Source organism: Saccostrea cucullata, unplaced genomic scaffold, assembly GCF_032062105.1.
Source record: "Saccostrea cucullata isolate Sc308-1 unplaced genomic scaffold, CSIRO_AGI_Scuc_v1 ctg4034, whole genome shotgun sequence".
In the NCBI taxonomy this organism is placed as follows: Eukaryota; Metazoa; Mollusca; class Bivalvia; order Ostreida; family Ostreidae; genus Saccostrea; species Saccostrea cuccullata.
Window position 1 is genome coordinate 52,846 of NW_026921858.1, and position 21,360 is coordinate 74,205.

General features: G+C 33.6%; 1 pseudogene; it reads right to left on the reverse strand.

Annotated features, from left to right (window-relative positions):
• Positions 1-539: 539 nt before the first annotated feature.
• Positions 540-21,062, reverse strand: LOC134260830 (uncharacterized; annotated as a pseudogene).
• Positions 21,063-21,360: the final 298 nt, after the last annotated feature.

Below are 21,360 nucleotides of genomic sequence, written 5' to 3' on the forward strand. Positions count from 1 at the left end.
GATATCACATAGAAGTTAAACTATTAATATCTGTTGAAATCAGTTTTGTCCATGTATTTCAAGATGTATGTGAATTAAAATGAAAACATCTACAATAAAAAGTTTTGTGTATCAGGTTTCTAATTTTTGTTTTGGGGTTATATATACAGTCAAACCCTGTTCTCTGGTGTCAATGAAAAACATGCTAATAAAGTGTTTAATTAATTTATCTTAATTAAAGTCCTTGGATGAATTACATATAACTAGATTGAAAGGATGTAGATTTATTTACGTGTATTAAGATCTAAGGACAAATCATTCTAAAGGCATCAAATTTACAGTATAATCAGAACTCTTCAGTGTGCAATGCACGATAGAGGATCAATTTGAAAATAAACAACCTAAAACACGTAAATGTCAATGAAATAATCATATGAACAATTATTATAAAAAAAACTTTTATTCAAATTTTACCTTATTAATATTATTTTTAATATTTTCACACACCCTTACCCTCCCTCACACACACACACCTAAATGCTAAAAAAATCAAACTGAATCTAACAATAAATTCTGGTGTCTACACATAAACCCCATGGAAGCTGTATATCACAGTTATCAATGTAACGGAGGAACTGTCCGTCCTGATCTACGATGTGGATACAGTTGTTTTGAAAATCTGCTATGAGGATCTGACTCTGGCTGTCTGTTTTAATACCACGTGGACTAAAAGGTCCCTTGTTCGTAGAGGGATGACCAGTGTATCTAAATCGGAGTTTTCCTGCCTGATTAACCACCACTACTGCATCGGCTCCATAGTCAGCTACACAGATATCCAGGTTCCTGTTCTCACTGATGTATTTACTGTAGATTCCAAATGAATAAAGAGGTTTACCTTCGCTATCAAACTGAATTGTTTGCTTCTCTGTGGAGCCAGAGTAACGAACAACTTTAGATTGTTTATCATCATCACTGACCATGGTAACCAGGAGGTCACAAGAGGAGGTACTACAGACATTGTAAGGTATCCACCCCTGTAATCTGATCTTTTCCTCTATCTTTTTATTCCTCACTTTGTTTACAGTTCTTGTATCATCATCAGTATACAATAGATGTCCATTCCATGTCACTGCTATGTCACGTGGTATGTTTTTTGACTTGGTTTGGATTGACTTCAGTAGTTTGCCCTTGAGGTTATAGAGTTTCATGATTTTGTCATCTCCACGTGTCCAGATTTCTTTATCACTGAGACAGGTAATACTGAATAGATATTCATACCCAGTGTTTATAGAGGTGATGAGCTCTGGCTCATCAAGCAGTGGTTTGACCGAAGGACGGGATACAGCTTCCGGTGTCTTCATTGTGTAGCCATGTTCATCTGTTGTAATGGATAATGCTGACAGAGAACCAAACATTTGATGGAGCCGTTCTTTGTTGACCTGATTAGGAGAGAAACTTGGTAATGATACATTGAGTTTGGAAGGCAAACTTCTGAATTCAGCATTCCTGGATTTGTATGCAGAGGTTAGAGTGACATCATTGGAATCCAGTATTTTCTTTAGATCAAGTGTGGTCTGTTTTACATCAGAAATAATATGTTTGATTTCTTTTTCCAGTTCTTGTAGAGCAGCCAGGTGTTTAGTTTTCATCTCATCAATTTCAGATTTTTGTTTGTTGACAATCATGTTAATTTCTCTGTGCATGTCTTCTCCTTGCTTGGCGACAGCTGTTTTCAGTTTCTCATAATGTTTTTCCGAATTGGTTTTTTCAGAGTATACATCTAATGCAATTTCTTCATATTTAGGACAGATTCTTGCTTCTAGCTCTTTTAGGTCATTTTCTAAATCTTTTGATTTACAATTTAGCATCTGCAGAGCATCAGATAAATCATGTCCTTTATGTTTCCCAGAGGAGATGCAGGTAGAACAGACAGGAATGTCACATTTCTCACAGTAAAGTTCACAATGTTTCTGGGTGTGGTTTGGACATTTTGGGTAGTTAGGAGTAGAAGTTCTGTGTTTGTATGGTACAACATTGTGTCTTTTAGACGAATCAGAGAGATGTTTACCAACACAGACTTTACAGATATTAACATGACAAAGTTCGCAATGACTCTGTAATGCAGCAGTTTGACACAGGTCACAGAGGAGGATGTCTTGGGCACAATAACGCGGGTCCATATTAGATGCTTCAGTCACATGATGAAGAAAATGCTGTAATATCGTGTATTAACTATTATATTTAATAAAGTGAGTATGAAGGGCAGAGATTTTAAACAAGTTCAAATTTGACTGGGGATGAATTTGTAAGTACTGAAAGGAAGACAGCCATGATTATACAGAGGAATACATGATTATATGGACAGCTCCTTATTGCTTCACACAATCAGCACTTGACGACAAAAAATATATCAATTTAGTTAACGATGATTTTTTGTTAAATATAAATCTTTCAACTTTAAAGAAAAATAATAATAATCAAGTCTGAAAAGCATAAATAATAATTATAGTGTCTCACCTGTTATTACAAGATGGTCGTCCATGCTAGTAAAAAGACTTACTATTAACTTCCTGATCACATGATTTTAAATGTAATGTATTGGTATGTTTACCTTGAAAAAGTACATTTTTTAAAACGCCTAATAATAATTTTAATAAATAGCAATATTGTCCTTTTCTACATACAAACTAATTAGAAAGTGTCAAAGTTATGTATGAATAAACTTTATTTTAATTTTATTTTCTATTTTGATTTTAGCAAGAAAAGGTAAATAAAAAAAAATATGACAATTTAAAAAAAAAGAAATTAAAACTTGCCTAATATCATAATTTTAATAAATAGCATATGTGTGCTACACACTGTTTCTACATGAATATGTCCTCCTAAACCAAACTTAAATCAATTTTACTGTTGTTTTAAAACAGTAATAGAAAACGGGGATTTTTTTGAATTATGGTAGGATTTTAATTTTGGACACATATTTCAAGCGCTAACGTATTACACACTATAATTTGATCTTTTGATACTAGTATTTATATAAGGTAGGGAAAATATTCAACAAAAAAATACATTACAACTCAAACATTTTAGTTCTAGTGCTTTCAAAATTTTAGCTGGCTTTCCTTTTCTTTTTATGATTTTAGATTTGGTAAGTAATTTTTACCTTTATTGTACACATCAGACATATCAGATATAATGTTTTAGGAATTATGTCTCTCCTTCCAAGGAGAGACATCTTGTTTTCATTGAATTTCATATTCTTCTTCTTCATCCAAACTTAGAACATAGATTGAAGAACGTAAGACAGAGTACAAGAAACCACAATTTTTTACCTTGATCCATTCATAAGGTCAAGATCAAACTTTTGCATCAAAAACAGAGCCCCAGACCATAGCTTGTCTGCCCTTTGATATAAGGAGTTAAAGACTGTCAAACAGAAAGAAGGCAGTGAATTCTAGATGCACTGCATCAGATCTTTGACCTTGAACTCTTTCTTTCTTCAAGGTTAAATAAAGAACACACGACTTTACCATAAATTGCATGAATAAACCCTTTGACATTTAGACTTCAAACTTAGAACATGCAGAGGACGAATAAAGGAAATATGAATGTCATCAAAATTTTTGACCTTGAACTAAATATCATAAAGTAAAGGTCACACTTTTACATTAAAAAAGTCCAGACCAGAGGTTTATTTATACACTTAATTGACGACAGATTTTTCCGTTATTTCCCGATCATGTCAAGGAGCACACAGCGGGTGTGACCTGTCAGCAGAAGATGCTCACTTCTCCAAGGCAACTGATCCCTTCTCTGATGTTTTGGAGGTCCATGTTTGCTCAGCTCCTATCATGTATTGTTACTTGAGATATTTTTTTAATATTTCAAATTTAAACTTGGAACAAGTGAACATGAACACTAAATGCACTACATCAAAATGTTTCACCTTGTTCACTTTTCATTCAAGGTCAAATTAAGAAAAATAAAGCCAGATACAACTTTAGATCCTTTTGACTTAGACTTGAAAGATGCACTGCATTTATATTTTAGGCCATGATCTTCAAATTGTACTTCTTAATGTTTGTTGTCGTCCGCGTGGCGCAGTGGTTAAAGCGGCTGCTCTAGAGTCGCAAAGTAAGGAGTCAATCCTTACGTCGCGGGTTCGAATCCCACTGTGGGACGTGAAGACCGGTCTTTCGGATGAGACCATATAAACCGAGGTCCCGTGTCGCAGTAAGTGCTGGCACAAAAAAAAGATCCCTCCGTGCTCAATCGCCCTGAGTGCCGAGTATAGGGCAAAATTTGCAGCTCTCCACCGGCAAGTGGTGGTGTCTCCATATGAGTGAAAAATTCTCGAGAGGGATGTTAAACAATATATACAATCAATCAATCATTCTTTATGTTTGTAAAGAAGGGAAAACATGTGGGCTTTTTTGTTAATAAAAAAACAATACCCACTACTAACTATTTTTTAAATATCATTCTTGTACATTGTAATGAGATCTGTAGACGCTTCATTTTGTATCAGGTGTCAAGGTTTATAAATGCGAATAGACTTTCTTATTAAAAACTTTAAAAACTTAGAAGGACAACAGACTTTCTAAAACCAGATACATCAACTCTTCTTTATAATTGTATGGACGTTAACAATCCTGAGATTTATTTTGAACAAAATACATTTTTGGCATTTTCAGGTCCAAAATTTTATTAATTTTAGAAAATTCTCCATCATTTTTTTTAAGTTCAAACATTTAATCTGAATTCTACAGTGCAAATTTAACTATATTAAATGAAAAAAAAAAACGGGATTAAATTCCATTCAATTAGAATTAAGCTAGGTACTATATTTTGTGGCGAAAGGATTTTAAGACGAAAATGATCAGTTTTTCGATTTTGAACTTTAACAGTACTGTTAATTTGGATTCCTATTTTTCCATTCTGGTTGCACAAAAAGCTGTTTTTGCAGCATTGAAATGTGTTATGCTGGTTCTTTAATATTTAATAAATTACTTCTTATGAATTCTATCAACAAAGTGTGACACATATAATAAATATATTCTGAAAATCCGGGGGTAAATGAGCCAATTTTAACGTAAAATTGAAACTTTTTTAGTAATATCTGAAAATTTACATCACATACCCCCACTTTTGATGTTCTTTTCTAAATATTCAAGATAAATTTGGCCTATTTGCTAAAAATCAGAAAAAAGTTTAAGACTTTATAATAATTTTCTTGCTTATTAATTTTTCAATGCCAGATAAATCACTATTTATTTTTGCAGAAAGATCAAATAATTGATTATGCGCAGCAATTTGAAACTTTTTCTTACAATTTTTTAATGTCTTTTTTTAAACAAAGTTCATTTTTTTTCATGCTTTAAATGGATAAAAATATTGGAGGGGAAAACGTCAAAAATTTGATTTTTTATTAAGACACAAATTTCAATGCAAAAAGGTCGTATAAAATGTACTGTAGCGCCAAAAGAAGCGTATTGATCCCCATTTTTTGATTTGAATTTTAATTAATATATACTGACACGCAATAGAAACGCAACCAGCAGTAATCTACAAATGTTTGATTTTTTATCTTATAATTTTCAAAAGCTAATTAAGTTAGGCTAAACTCACTTTCAGAACATCAGATATTTGATAAAAATGCTAAATGTTTATCTGTTTACTTTACTAAGTAAAATTTGACTGTTGAAACACCCCCCTCCCAGCCATTCAAATAAAACGTGCAAGACTGCCCTAAAAAGCAATTGCAGCTTAATTTCTACGATACAGTAGGTTCATTAATATCGATATCTGAGCGAAGGTATTATTCTTTGGCGTTTTTAAATGCCCGTTTTTCAGATGATTAGGTCGAATTTTCTCTAATTTAGAGCAGTGTAGCCACCCTTGGACTTCCGGTACAAGGACTGTCATTAATGCATATGATACGTAAGACCCTGTTGAGGCGTAATATAGTAAAATTTCGCATCAGCAACTCTCCATCACCTTTACATTGAAATTTTCCAGCTAGAGCAATAGAAATGCATACATAAGCCATTTTCAAGTAGCCTTAGCATCGTTACGGGAAACGAAAGGAGAGTTTATTTTTTGAAATATTGATACATTACTTATGATGTAAAGTAAAAACCCTTAAAACTCCATAATATTGCCAAATGTTTTGTTAAACATGCAATTTTTTATTTTTGTTAAGCAGACTCAAACTTGACTTCCGGTTATGGTATGGAAATCGTTCAACCGTTAAATCACCGATGTTTATTAAATTGAAGATGTTCATAATTTTAAGATAAAAAATTCTTTTCTTTACATAACTATTTCTCCCTAAAGTAGGGTGAGACGTACATCTTACACAGCCGTGCAACTCGGTCGAGATGATATTATCAAATTTAACGTACTTTGTCCAAAAAAGGACAATAGTATCATGAAAAATACAGGTCAATACATTATATATACAAGCAGAAAATGCACATAAAAACAAGGAAAAACGCAAAAAAATCTAAGACCACGCAAGGAGTACTACATGTCCAACACGAATTTCAAATGTGCAACCGAGTGTAACGAAATCGGACATCTATATACCCATCTGACAGTGCCTTTTTATGAAACGTGTTCAGCTTTAATTAGATTATTTAATCCTCAGAAGCAGAGAAGAAGATTTTCATAGATGTAATATATCTTCACCATAGAATCATTATAGAGCCCCGCCCTAACATCAGAACCCCTGACCCTGGGGCCATAAAATTCACAATTTGGGAAGAGACACTCTTGCTCATCATAACTATGTATATACATGTGTAATTAGTTAATTAAATAACCAGGAGCAGAGAAGAAGATTTTCAAAGATTTAATGCATTTTCACTATATAATCAATAGAGCCCCGCCCTAACAGCATAACCCCTGACCCTGGGGCCAAGAATTTCACAATTTTGGTAGAGACACTCTTGCTCATCATTATCATTAACTTAATTAGTTTATTTAATACCAAGGAGCAGAGAAGAAGATTTTCAAAGAATTCATGCATTTTCACTATATAATCAATAGAGCCCCGCCCTAACATCAGAACCCCTGACCTTGGGGCTATAACTTTCACAATTTTGGTAGACGACTCAATGCTGATTACAGTCATACCAACAGTTTGACTGCTTGATGTCCAGGAGTAAAGAAGGAGGTTATAAAGATTGCATTAATTTTAGTGGTTTTTGCCCCACCCCCAGGGGTCAGGGACCACAAAATTCACAATTTCTGTTCCCCTTCACCCGTAGATGCCATATTCCAAAATTGGTTGAAATTGGTTCAGTGGTTTCAGAGAAGAAGCTGAAAATGTTCAAATGTTAACGCACGACGCACGACGGACGCCGACGTACAAAAACAGATAGCAATAGGTCACCTGAGTTTACTCAGGTGACCTAAAAAGACAAAAATAGGGTAGGGTTCTGTCACAATTGCATTTAATTGTGCTAGGTTCTTTTATCAAAATGACCTTTACCAATCTGGTAAATAGATGACCTTTGCCAATCAAGGAAAACAATATTTTACAACAATAACAATTTATTTACAAATGTACAAAAATTCAAAATAAAACTTGGGCTCCGGTGTAGCGCATAGGTGAACATCAGACATCAGTACCACGTGTCCCCGAATTCAAAGAACCATATCATTGGTATCCCCCACGTGTTGGCCGGAAGTACGTATCATCACCGGAAGTAGTCGTCATCAGACTGAGAAAGTTCCCTCATAAAGTAGTATAACATCAGAGTAGGCTATGTACACCGATAAGAAGGTCACCTATTTAAAATATTGAACAACCACATATAATGACCTAATCTATTTAACATAATAACTTCTCATTAACACGCCTAACGCATACATGTGACAAAAACTATAATACAAATATGGTCTTCCGTAACAAAGATTGTATTCAAGTATTTACAGCTATAAACCAGGTAATTTACGTTTTGTAGCGATAAAAATATATATAACAAGCAAATAATTTCGTATACACAAACTTCTAAGAAAAACAAGAAAATAACACTTACTGGATTGTAGTCACTCACACTCTTACACATGCAAAAACAAAAGGCCCAGGTTTCAAACAGTCCACGCAGGAGTCAAATGTCCACTCAGGTTTCAAATGGTCCACACAGGTAAAAGTATCACTAAGAAATGCATCCCAATTTCACACAGCATAGGAGCTGCCCAATCCACTAAGTATGGGGTCCTTATCTCACACCGTCTACACAGTTTGGTGTCCAGAACTAATCTGACAAACCTGGTCAAAACCCATGGCTATAAATATCGTTCAACTTGACAAACAGGTTTACCAACCGATGCTGCAGCTCTGTATGCTACAATTCAGTGACCTTCGATGCGTGCAAGTAAAACACTCCAATATGTATGGAAGCGCATTTGGAGCAATACTTACAATATTGTGACAGGTTCATTAAAAAAATGTTCTTCTCAAGAACAACTGCATGGACCAGAAAAGCTGAAACATATGTGGAAGCACCAAAGTTTGGGTAACTTGTAGATTCTAAATTGTTCATTTCATGAGCCCCGTGGGTAGGGAGGGGCCACAATAGGGAATGCAAGATTTACATTGAAATATATAGAAAAAAATCTTTCTTTGAAAATCTTTCCAAGAAACGTTTGGCCAGAAAAACTGAGAATTACTCAAAGTATGAACCCGGGGGTATGGCGTGGCCACAATAGGGAATCCGATTTTTACACTGATTGATTGTATATTGTTTAACGTGTCTTTAAGAATTTTTTCACTCATATGGAGACAACACCACTTTCCGGAGGAGAGCAGCAAATTCTTCGGCACTCATTCTCTATTTTAAATTGTCCAAAGTATGACTCATGGGGTAGGGTTAGGTCCCAATAGTTTTTTCAAGGGGGGAATCTGGTAAAGAACAGAAAATACAAAGCTACTCAGGAAAGCGATGTGGCCCATGGCCGGTGTAAAGACGAATAATGTCCCCCATCGAATAATGACCGGGGGTCATTTTTTGACAGCGAAAAATGACCCCCGGTCAAAATTCAACGGCGAAAAATGACCCTCGGTCATTATTCAACGTAGAAAAATGACCTTTTTGCCCGTAGAAAAAGTGTCACCACCCTAAAAATTTGCAGAACCCACGTGAAGAAAAATGACCCCGTACAAAAACAACTCCCTGTGGATTAAAGCTTAAATTTTTAGAGGGCAAAAAAAAAAAAAAATAGATAAAGAAGCATATTGGCCAAAATGCTCACCTGAGCTTATTTGGAAAAATTAATGAGATGTTGATCTCATAAGATACGATTATAGCTATATTTTAAGGTCAATGCGATCATTCAGAATCTAAAGGAGTAAAGATTTATCGAGCCTAGAGGGTTAGGTAAACATTGTTTTTCGATAGTGGAAAACATCGTACTGACAGAAAAAATCAATATCATATATTATTATATCCTTGAAAAGCGGGAGGGTATATAGTGATCGGGACGTCCGTCCGTCCGTCTGTTACGCTTTGGGGTATCCATCTGTTATTCGCAACTCCTCTTACATATAAAAAGATGTGTTTGTGAAACAGCTATGCCCCTGTATGGCAACATAGCGAAGATTAAACTTTTCTTAATGGCAATTTAAATATCATGGTACCCAAAGTAGGGTCTTCTTACAAGAAATACAATTACTAAATAAGAAAGCCCTAGCACCACTTGTTCAAAATTAATGGCTCAGGATAAGTGTTTGAAAAGTAGGTCAAACTAAAAGGTCAAAGTTGATGGTTTCTTAAGAAAGGTTTAATGTAACAAGATATACATTTGCGAAGTATGAGAGTACTAGTATCTACAGTTAAAAAGTTATAGCCAAAGTAAATTAAAAAATTTGGCATTTTTTGTAAAATGGGACAAACTCCAAGGTAAAAGTCAAAAGGTGAAATTTGGTGGTAACCAAAGTAAGGTCTTGTAACAAGGAATACACGCATATTGAATATGAAAGGCATAGCTCCAATAAATGAAAAGTTATGGTCAAGGTTATAGTTTTTGCGGAGAACCAGACCGCCAGATAGACAGACAGACATACAGACAAACACGATAAAACTATATACCCCCCGAATCTTCGATTACAGGGACATAAAAAGAAATGGTCTTCAATGAACTTTTCATATTATGATACAGTATAAAGAAGACGTTACAAAAATGAAAATGTGTGTTCTGATTTTCATATTAAATTCTCTGAAAAAAAAACTCAGAACTGGGTAAAAGGGTGGAGTAAAACAAGAATTAAGAAATGTAATGAATACTGTGTGCTAAATCGAAAGGTCATGTCTAAGTGTATAGTTTTTGCATTAGAATGTGTATTTTTACACTTGCCCATAGCTTTACAGAGCATGTTTTTAGGTGTCATACCCACCCCACCCCTTACTTATTTAGGAGGAAGTCGATTATCAACAAAAAAACTACCCTACCTGTATTTTTCTATAAGGAGCGACTAAAAATAAGCTTAAAATAATCTACTATTCTACTAATTTTCAACTGTTACTTTGCCACAAAACTTTCAAGTATACCCCCACCAACATTTAAAGTATGCTTTAATCATGGCGAAGTAAATTATGATATGATAGTACTTGTGTGAAGGCTTAACTTCATTTCAATATCTTACCTAGAGCCTCTTTCAGTATAATTATTGAAAGGAAAAGAGTTTTATTTATATTTTTGCCTTTCATTCATTTTTTTTTATTTATTTTTTATTTTTTTATTTTATTATTATTATTTGATTTTTTTTTGGAATAAGCGTAATTTTTTTTTTTTTTGGGGGGGGGGGTTTAAAATTTCCCCCTCTTTCATTGTCAAATAGGATTTGCCAAACTTATACAAGCTAAAAGTTGAAATGAAGGAAAAATTAATTTTTCTATTAAGAGTATTGGAATCTGATTTTTGCATGGTTTGATTTCTAAAAACAAATGGAATATCATTCTTTAAGCAAACACTATAAGGAGGAAATAAAAAAGAAATTTTATTACTTGACAATTAAAGAATCTCTTTTTACTTTAAAGGGGGTCATTTTTCAATGGGGGTCAATTTTTTATAGGACTAACATATAAAATAATGACCCCTATGACACTTTTTCTACAAAAAATGATTTTTTTTCTATGGGTATGAAGTCATTTTTTTGTCGTTGAAAAATGACCCCCGGTCATTATTCGATGGAGGTCATTTTTCGTCTTTACACCGGGCTCTTGTTTCTTTAATTAAACAAGATGTGTTTGTGAAACACTATGCGCCCGGTGGCAACAAAGTTAAAAAACATCTAAGGTCACAAGGTCATTGATCTTAGTGTCATTTGAAAGAACTTGATTAGTGAAGTATGTTTATTATATACCCATCAATTTCCTTGTTTTTATTACTTTTAATTTTACAGAGTTTGATCTGATTTTCTGGATCACCACACTGTGGTTTTCTGAATCCATATCACCACTCTCTGAAACTGGTGACGTAGTACGCAAAAACATGACGTTATTTTTCTTGCGCGTTAAAAAGTCCCTTGTTATTATGCTTTGTTTAATGGAGAAATATTATACAATCTATCTCTAAAGTTTTATTCTGCTATATTTAGCTAGTTATAAGGGGGTATATAATAAATTTATCATTATAACAGTAACTTGATCCGAGGAGCCGTATCACGTCTCGTTAACAGGCGCGGATCATCAGATCACACTCGACGCTTCGTGTCTCGTGTTATCTGTTGATCCGCGCCTGTCAACTCGACGTAATACGACCCTTCGGATCAAGTTACTGTTATAATAATATATATATACCAAATATGAAGTCTCTATCTCTCATGGTTAAAAAGTAATAGTGAGGTTCAAAAAAGCTATTTTTAGCATATAGAAAACATATTATGGAACTAAAAAGATTTATCATTCCGTTTTTGGAAATTTCCAGAACGGAATGATAAATTTTTTTAGTTCCTAGAAATATATTTGTATGTAAATGCTAATTAGAATGAAATATTGTTACTTTGCCTTTATTGTAGTAAAATGGGAGCTCTTTCAAGATATTGACCCTTTTCGTGTTTTTATACACAATTACATACTAAACACTTGTTAAAACTCCCCATTAAACAAAGGAATTGACAAATAAAAAAAATAAATGATGAAATGTTTTTTATTTCACATACATCATGCAATTTTCATCCCCCTTTTAAAAAATAAAAAGAAAATTAGAGGTAGCCTTTGTTGCAGTGAAAAGGGGGAATATCAAAATTGCAAAATAGGACTTATTTTATCCAACTAGATATTTTATAAGTCGCAATGGGTTTACATAACATCAACAGACGATTGTAATACTGCATTATTTTCTAAAAATAAAATAAATCTTACATTATTTAATAATTTTCTCTCCATGCTTCATTTTTTTTCTTAACACACGAAACTATTTTACGTGAAAAAAGTGCGGGGGGGGGGGGGGGTAAAAGGCGACAAAATTACGATTTTACGAATATCATGTGAAATATAGAAAAATAAAACATTTCGAGGGTTGCATTTGAATGACTCATTCTTACTTTTTTTAAATCAAGCTGATCCGTGCATATTTAAGAACTCAATAAAAAGGGTGTGTATAAACAATTCAACATGTTCAAGAAGAAAGACTTAAATCGTTTACTTTTGGTTGCAGTGTTTGTTTGTTTTGGTTTTTTTTTAACTCATAAATTGAAATAAAACAAGATAAAATTGATAAATCTATACCAAGAAATTAATACCTCAAAATAAATTATACTCCAAAGTTATTTATTAATCTTTAAAAAAATATATTTAAAAAAACAGCCGGTAAATAATAGAAATGCCATGCCAGCTTTGTTACAACGCACTTTGAAAAATTACGCACTTTGAAAAAAAAATTCAAAGTGCGTTAAAATTTGAACCAATTCAACACACTTTGAAAAAATAAAATTTATTTTCAAAGTGCGTTAATATCGACCATATTAACGCACTTTGAAAAAAGTGCATAATTGATATTCTTGCAAATCTTAGGTATGATAAATAATTGAACCTGTTATGTAACTATCTAAAAAAGGGTAATCGTCGCAAACCACGGCCAAAATGTACACTCCTCTTCCATTCTGAGAGAGCTATCTGCGGACTCCGGACCGTGGCTTGAGACGATGAATAAGGGTCTGTCATCATTATCATAAATAATAAGGAAACGGATTAGTATTAGTTTTTGAAACTTGTTTCCGAATCCTTTTTGATCTTTGTACTTCCCTTGTCATGTTCAAATAAAATATGGTTTAAACTAATTGAACCTGTTGGCCAACTTTTTGGTGATAAGGTCACTTCAGGGTGTGAAGTGAGCGATTTTGATTTTTCCATACTTTGAAAATTCTTTCTCTCTTAAATGTTTTATAATTGTACTTAAATTTTTCCAGTTTGCATGCATTTCATGTAAACTAAAATTTATCAAAAGTTTTCAACGTTATACTAGTTATGCAAATGCATATTTTGGTGAAGCATAGGCATCGGGTACCGGGAGGGGTGCTTAGACACGCGAATGTTTTACAATGATATACAGTAGTTACATAATATAGACATTAATTTGGGATTACTTTCGGGGGGGGGGGGGTACATGTAACGTTCAATTAATTTGCTACCCACGGCTATGTAAAAAAAAAGAGTTGGGCTGAGAGACCTTCTTCTCGTCTTCTCCTTGTTCTCAATAAGGTATAATCAATTCACGTGAATTAAGAAGATATAATTATTACAAAATAATTTTCTCAATTACTAAAATTGAATTCTATAGAATTTTTGCTTAATACATATTTTTTTTCAAAGTGCATTTTTCCCCATGGTAAAAAATGTTAATGTACACTCTTAACGCACTTTGAAAAAAAAAATTCGTTAAAATTGGGACAAAATCAACGCACTTTGAAATTTTTTTTCAAAGTGCGTTAAGAGTCTACATCAATATATTTTATCATGGAGACACTTAACGCACTTTGAAAAAAAAAATCATATTTTAGTCATGGAAAGATTTTATTTCTTATTTATCTTTAAAAAAACTAAACCTAACCCTAACTTCAAAAATGAATTGATTTACACCGGTTGAGAAGAGGAGAAGACGGGTATAAGATCCATCAGTCCTAATCTTTATCTTTTTAATGCATAGGTGTCGGTAACAAACGTGGGAGCAATAAACCTAAAAAGGGTACGCTGCATTTTCAATGCTTATACGATGTATATATATCTTTCCAAAATAAGTGGGGCTTAAGCCCCCATCCCCTCCCCTGGCTCTTCGTCCAGTCTCGATGTCTATGCTATACTCAAAGCATTCATATAATTATGAATTAACCTAACTGGTATGACGTTGAAAACTTTCAATCATAAATGATTTAATTAAAACAGATGAAAACTAGAAATTTTTAAGTACAGTAAAACGTATGAGAGAGAAAGCATCTTCATAGTTTGAACAATCAAATTGGTCCCTTTTTATTATGATAAATGCTAAGTTGCTTGAAGCTGTCCTCTGTTAGTGCCCCCTATGCACCTTTACAACATCTACTTATAAAAGACTAAAATTTAACAGTGGCGTAGCATCGTTTTTATAAGTGTAGGGGGCCAGCCAGAGAAATTTTTTTTGTACTTAACTAAAAAAGTTGACAAGTAAAAAAAAAGGAAAAGTTTAGCCCAATAGCCCAAGGTCGAAAATACTATTTTGTGGTGGTGGTGGTGGGGATAATTAGGTATACTTTTTCTCACTGTCAACTACTTTCAGTAGCAATTCCAATACTACATTCTCTGTCATCACTAAAGGTCTAAAAGTGGGGGGCCAACCAGGTTTTCAATTAACATTTCCTATAGTATAAGTAAGGTTAGGAAAAAAAAGTGGGGATGCAGGCCCCCCTGCCCCCCCTCCCCTGTTGCTACACCCTGTTTAAAAAAAAAGAAGAAACGAATTAATGAACTTAAACAATAGTCATCCTTTTTTTCGAGACCCTTTAATTTCCCTTTTAATTTTTCAAAACCGTAAATATTTAAAACGTCAATATCTCAGGTCCTACACTGACTTTATCATAAAAAAAGTCATCAAACCAGGATCTGTTATTTATATGATACCGATTAATTGAAGGAATATTGATTAGTCTTTACATTTTTTCTCAAAGTGTGTTAATGTGGTCGATCTTAACGCACTTTGAAAAAAAGAATTCTTTTTCAAAGTGCATAAGCTTGGTCCCAAATTTTAAAGCACCTTGAAAAAATTTTTCAAAGTGCGTAATTTTTTCAAAGTGCGTTGCCACAAGGCTATAAAATTAGTACTATGTAGTCTGAGCTTACAAAATTTTTATGGAGCATAAAACAACAAAAAATAAAGAAATGTTGAAAATCTTATCTTGATACGTTCATTATTTTCCAAAATTATCATAAAATGAAAACGACATTAAATCATCACCCGGCGCTGTCGCCGTTTACTTTTATGACGTCCGACAACGTCATTGTTTTTCAATGTCTGCTTCTTCTACTTCATACACTTATTTTGATGAGATTCTCTAGAGCTGAGTATAAGGACTTCAATCCGTCTTGTTTATATGATTTTACAATGACATGAACATCGGCTTCAATCCGTCTTGTTTATATGATTTTTCAATGACATGAACAGCGGCTTTCAATGTATATACTATTGCTAATGGATTTATACCATGGCAGAGATCCTCGCTTGATTGTGCCATTATATTTTGCTTTTTGGAGTTCAATATCTACACAACACGATCAATGTCGATCATTTTTGACGTGATTGATTTTTCACACCTTGACTACAAATCATCATAAATCGTGCATTCTTTTTCTCTCTTAATCTATTTTGGCATAAAAAAAAAACAAATAATCTGGATGCATATTATTTCTCCTTAGCCAGTTTAAATATTCTCTAAGTGTAAACCAGTTTAATCAACTGATCAAGGGGCAAAACTTTATAGAGTGTTGGAAAAGGAAACCCCTCCCCCTTTTTACATCATTTTCAAGGCAACATTTGTGTCGATACTCCATGTAAAATATACGATAAAATTTCATAGAATTTCCAGAATGAGGTGAAAAATTAATATTTTATGGAACAATAGTGTCCCAACACATCCCTAAATTAACGGGATTTTTGGATGTCAAATGTTCATATCACATTTAGTTTTTCTTATTAGCAGTATACTTAGGTAGAAAAAAAAACGTCATTTTCAATGTTGCACCGCATGGACATGCCACTGCTTACAAAAACATTACTATTTTATTATTCTATAGATAGAAAAGATGGTGATATCTAGATATTTTAAAATTCATTCATGCACCTAACATGCCTAAAGCGGTTTTAATTTTATGGCGCTAGTCCACGAACATCTTGATAGCCCCTCGTATAATCACAACTCTTCAGTGTGCAGTGCAGTCCCTCTGTCTGTCCGTCTAACTGTCTGTAAACAATTTTTCAAATGATATTCCTACTATAGTTTTGGTCTGATTTGAAAATAACTTGGCACACAAGAAGACTACACTAAGATACATAATTCTGTGTATCGGTTTTTGATTTTGATGAATGGTGTTGACGTGGTTACTAAAAATATTTTTTTTTTGTGAAATTCTTTCAAAGTGCTACTCCTCCTATAGTTTTAGTCTGATTTTAACATATCCTGGCACACAAGTAGACTACACTTAGATATTACATGTTTCTGTATATCTGTTTTGATTTCGATGAACGGTGTTGTCGTTGTTACTATAAATAAAAATTGCTGTGAAATTCTTTCAAAATGCAACTTTTTCTACAGTTTTGGTCAGATTTCAGTATAACTTGGCACACAAGTAGGCTACACTAAGATTCATAATACTGTATATCGGTTTTTGATTTCGATGAAAGGTGTTGCTGTGGTAGCCAAAGATAGAAATTTCTGTGAAATACTTTCAAATGCTACGTCTCCTACAGTTTTGGACTGATTTCAATTTATTTACATTTGGAAATGTTTTCCTTTCTATAACTCTACTGCAAACAATGCATATCTATAACTGTATAAATACCGGATCAACGTTCGACGTTATTTCTCATAAAGGATCGACGCGCGTTCAGTGGATTAAATACATGCCGTTGGGTTTGAAAAATAATGCATTGCACGCGTTAAAAGTCAAAATCAGGCAAATATAAAGTATGACTAAGTCAGAAATGTAAATATAAGTAATAAGGTATTATTTTTAAACATCTATCGGGCTATAAATACGGGTTGGTACGAGATTAAATTCATCATTAAGGAATTTAATCTCGTGACCAACCCGTATTTATAGCCCGATATATTTTTTAAAATGATAACTTATTTCATAAATAACTTGGCACACAAGTATACTGCACTAAGATACTTAATTCTGTGTATCGGCTCTTGATTTCGATGAACGGTGTTGCTGTGGTTACTAAACAAAGACATTTCTGTGAAATTCTTTCAAAATGCTACTTTTTCTACAGTTTTGGTCTGATTTCAGTATAACTTGGCACACAAGTAGACTACACTAAGATACATAATACTCTTAATCGGTTTTAAATTTTGATGAACGGTGTTGCCGTGGTTACTAAAAAAAATTTTTTTTGTGAAATCCTTTCAAAATGCTACGTCTCTGACAGTTTTGGTCTGGTTTCAATATTACTTGGCAAACAAGTAGACTACACTTATTAAGATACACAATTCTGTATATCGGTCTTTGATTTCGATGAACAGTGTTTCCGTGTTTACTAAAAATAGAAATTTCTGTGAAGAAATTCTTTTAAAATTCTACTTTTTTATAAAAGTTACGGATTGATTTCAATATAGCTTGGCACACAAGTAGACTACACTAAGATACTTAATTCTGTATATTGGTTTTTGATTTCGATAAACGGTGTTGCTGTGGTTACTAAAAATAGAAATTTCTGTTAAATTCTTTCAAAATTCTGCTCCTCCTACAGTTTTGTTGTGATTTCAATAAAACTTGGCAGACAAGTAGACTACACTAATTAAGATACATAATTCTGTGTATCGGTTTTTGATTTCGATAAACAGTGATTCTGTGGTTAATAAAAATAGAAATTTCTGTGAAGAAATTCTTTCAAAATTCTATTTTTTCCTACAGTTTTGGACTGATTTCAATAATTTGGCACACAAGTTGACTACCCTAAGATACACATTTCTGTGTATCGGTTTTTTGACTCCCATGAACATCATTGCCTTGGTAATTAAAAATAGAAATTTTTGTTGAATACTCTCAAAATACCACTCCAAATACAGTTTTAGTCTGATTATAATATAATGTGGCATGCAAGTAAACTACACTAAGAACATAAAGAGACTTAATCGCGGATCAATATTCTATTTATTGCTGTTGTAAAGTTTTAATTCCCAACTGCTTAAGTATTTTCCTCTTCCTTTGCTATTAGTTCAAACCAGTAGAGCTTCAGTCTCGACAGAGACTTCTGGTTTTTCTTTCTCCTTGCTTGCAAATATACATAGTATTCCTTTGAAATATTGAAGTTTTCTTCCAATATAACGTTAATATATGAAGCAGTCATTTCAACCTTTAGTAGAATTTTGAAATGATTGTTCTTAATATTCTTTTTGTTTAATATATGTTATACCTTATTGATCATGTTGATAATACTAGTATTATTGAAAATATTTTCACCACACCCCCACACACCCTCACCCCACTCACACACACACACACACACACACTCCCTCACACACACCCTCACACACACCCTTACACACACTCACCCTCACACCCCACACACATAAATACTAGAAAATCAACCTGAATCAAACAATAAATTCTGGTGATTTGTAAAATTGGAAAGTTTCTATCACAAGCATGTTATTTAAAACACTTCGTTCAAATATATTTGATTTCCTTCACTTTACCACCTATATACTCAGCCACAATTAGATCATCTCTGGTGTCTACACATAAACCACATGGACGCGGTAGATGACAGTTATCAATGTAACGGAGGAACTGTCCGTCCTGATCTAGGATGTGGATGCAGTTGTTGCGACGGTCTGCTATCAGGATCTGACTCTGGCTTTCTGTTGTGATGCCGCATGGATAAATTAATCCCTTATTAGTAGAAGGATGACCAGTGTACCTAATCGAAGTTTTCCTGCCTGATTAACCACCACTACTGCTTTGGCACCACTGTCAGCCACATAGATATCCAGGTTCCTGTTCTCAGTGATGTATTTACTGAAGATACTACATGAATACAGAGGTTTACCTTCACTATCAAACTGAATGGATTGTTTCTCTCTGTGAGCCAGAGTAACGGACGACTTTTGATTGTTTATCTTCATCACTGACCATGGTAACCAGGAAGTCACCAGAGGAGGTACCACAGACATAGTAAGTTCTCCACCTCTGTAATCTGATCACTTCCTGTATTTGTTTATTCTTCACTATGTTTACAGTCCTTGTACCAGGGTCAGTATAAACTAGATCTCCTCTCTCTGTTACTGCTATGTCTAGTGGATAGTTCTCTGATTTGGTTTGGATTGACTTCAATAGCTTGCCCTGGAGGTTGTAAAGTTTCATGATTTTGTCTTCTCCACATGTCCAGATTTCTTCATCACTCAGACAGGTAACACTGTATAGCCCATGTTCATGCCCAGTGTTTATGGTGGTGATGAGCTCTGGTTTATCAAGCAGTAGTTTGACTGGAGGACGGGATACGGCTTCTGGTGTCTTCATTGTGTAGCCATGTTCTTCTGTTGTAATGGATAATGCTGACAGAGAACCAAACATTTGATGGAGCAGTTCTGTGTTGATCTGATGAGGAGAGAAACTTGGTAATGAAACATTGACTTTAGGAGGTAAACTTCTGAATTCAGCATTTCTAGATTTGTACCCAGATGTTAGGGAGACGTCATTGGAGTCCAGTAATTTCTTCAGATCAAAAATGCACTGTTTAACATCAGACGTGGTCTGTTTGATTTCATTTTCCTGTTTATCTAGAGCAGCCAGGTGTTTAGATTTCAGCTCATCAATTTCAGATTTCTGTTTGTTGACAACAATGTTAATTTCTCTGTGCCAGTCTTCTCCTTGTATGGTGACAGCTGTTGTCAGTTTCTCATAATGTTTTTCCAAATTAAGTTTTTCAGAGTTTAAATCTGATGCAATTTCTTCATATGTAGGACATATTTTTTTTGCTAGTTCTTTCAAATCATTGTTTAAAATTTCTTTTATAAAGCTGGGATTCTGTAAGACATTTGTTAATTTATGCCCATGATGTTTCCCAGAGGAGATGCAGGTAGAACAGACAGGGATGTCACATTTCTCACAGTAAAGTTCACAATGTTTCTGGGTGTGGTTTGGACACTTTGGGTAGATAGCAGTTGGAGTAGATTTTCTGTGTTTTTATGGTACAACTTTGTGCCTTTTTGATGAATCAGAGAGATGCTCCCCTACACAGGCCTTACAAATGTTAATCTGACAAAGTTCACAATGACTCTGTAATGCAGCTTTTTGACACAGGTCACAGAGGAGGAGAACTTGAGCTCTGTCAAGGGGGTCCATCACTGGAGTTTTGGTCATAAAATCAGATGACCCTGTATAAAGTAAATGTAGGCATGGCTCACTGACTACAGAAATGTTAAGCAATTTTAAAATAAAATAAATAAATATATAAGAGTTATGTTTTGTCATGTTCTAAATTTTGAATTTACCGGGTGGGAGTAAATATAAATGTTGTTCTAAATTTTGTTTAGAAATAAAAAATGGAACATGACATTTTGTTAATTGTAGACAGTGTATAGAAATAACAGGAAGGATCTATTTGTAGTTTTAAATTGGCATGTAAACTTTTCTTATGTTTGATTAAAAAATCATGAAAAAATGTTCGATAACAGTCAAAACAGTTTATGTAGTTAATAAATATAATCTATCTAATCTATCTAAAGTGGCCCTCTCATGCAATTTATCTAATGTATTATACATGTACTAGACTTGAAATCAATAATCTGGAAATGTCTTTCAGCATGTTAAATTTTCTAAATATAATCTAGCATCACCTCTAAATCCAACATGGCCTCCCTGATAATCCTTTACATCACAATTTACTTCCTTGTCTTTGTTCTAAATGTTAACCTGTTACCAGGTCACATGATTTAAATACCTCAGCTATCTAAATATCAACCTATGTAGAGAGTACGATTAAATTAAAATTAAGGGGTGTTATTAACAATAGTTACCGTATATGGTCATTAAAATCATAAAAATGAACTTTAGATTCATCCTGTCTATCCTTTTATCTCCAGCTTTGTATATATCCATCATATTTTTGTCTATACGAAAAGTCTTTAAAAATATTTTCTCCCTTAATTTTGTAGACGTTTATTATGATATGAACTAT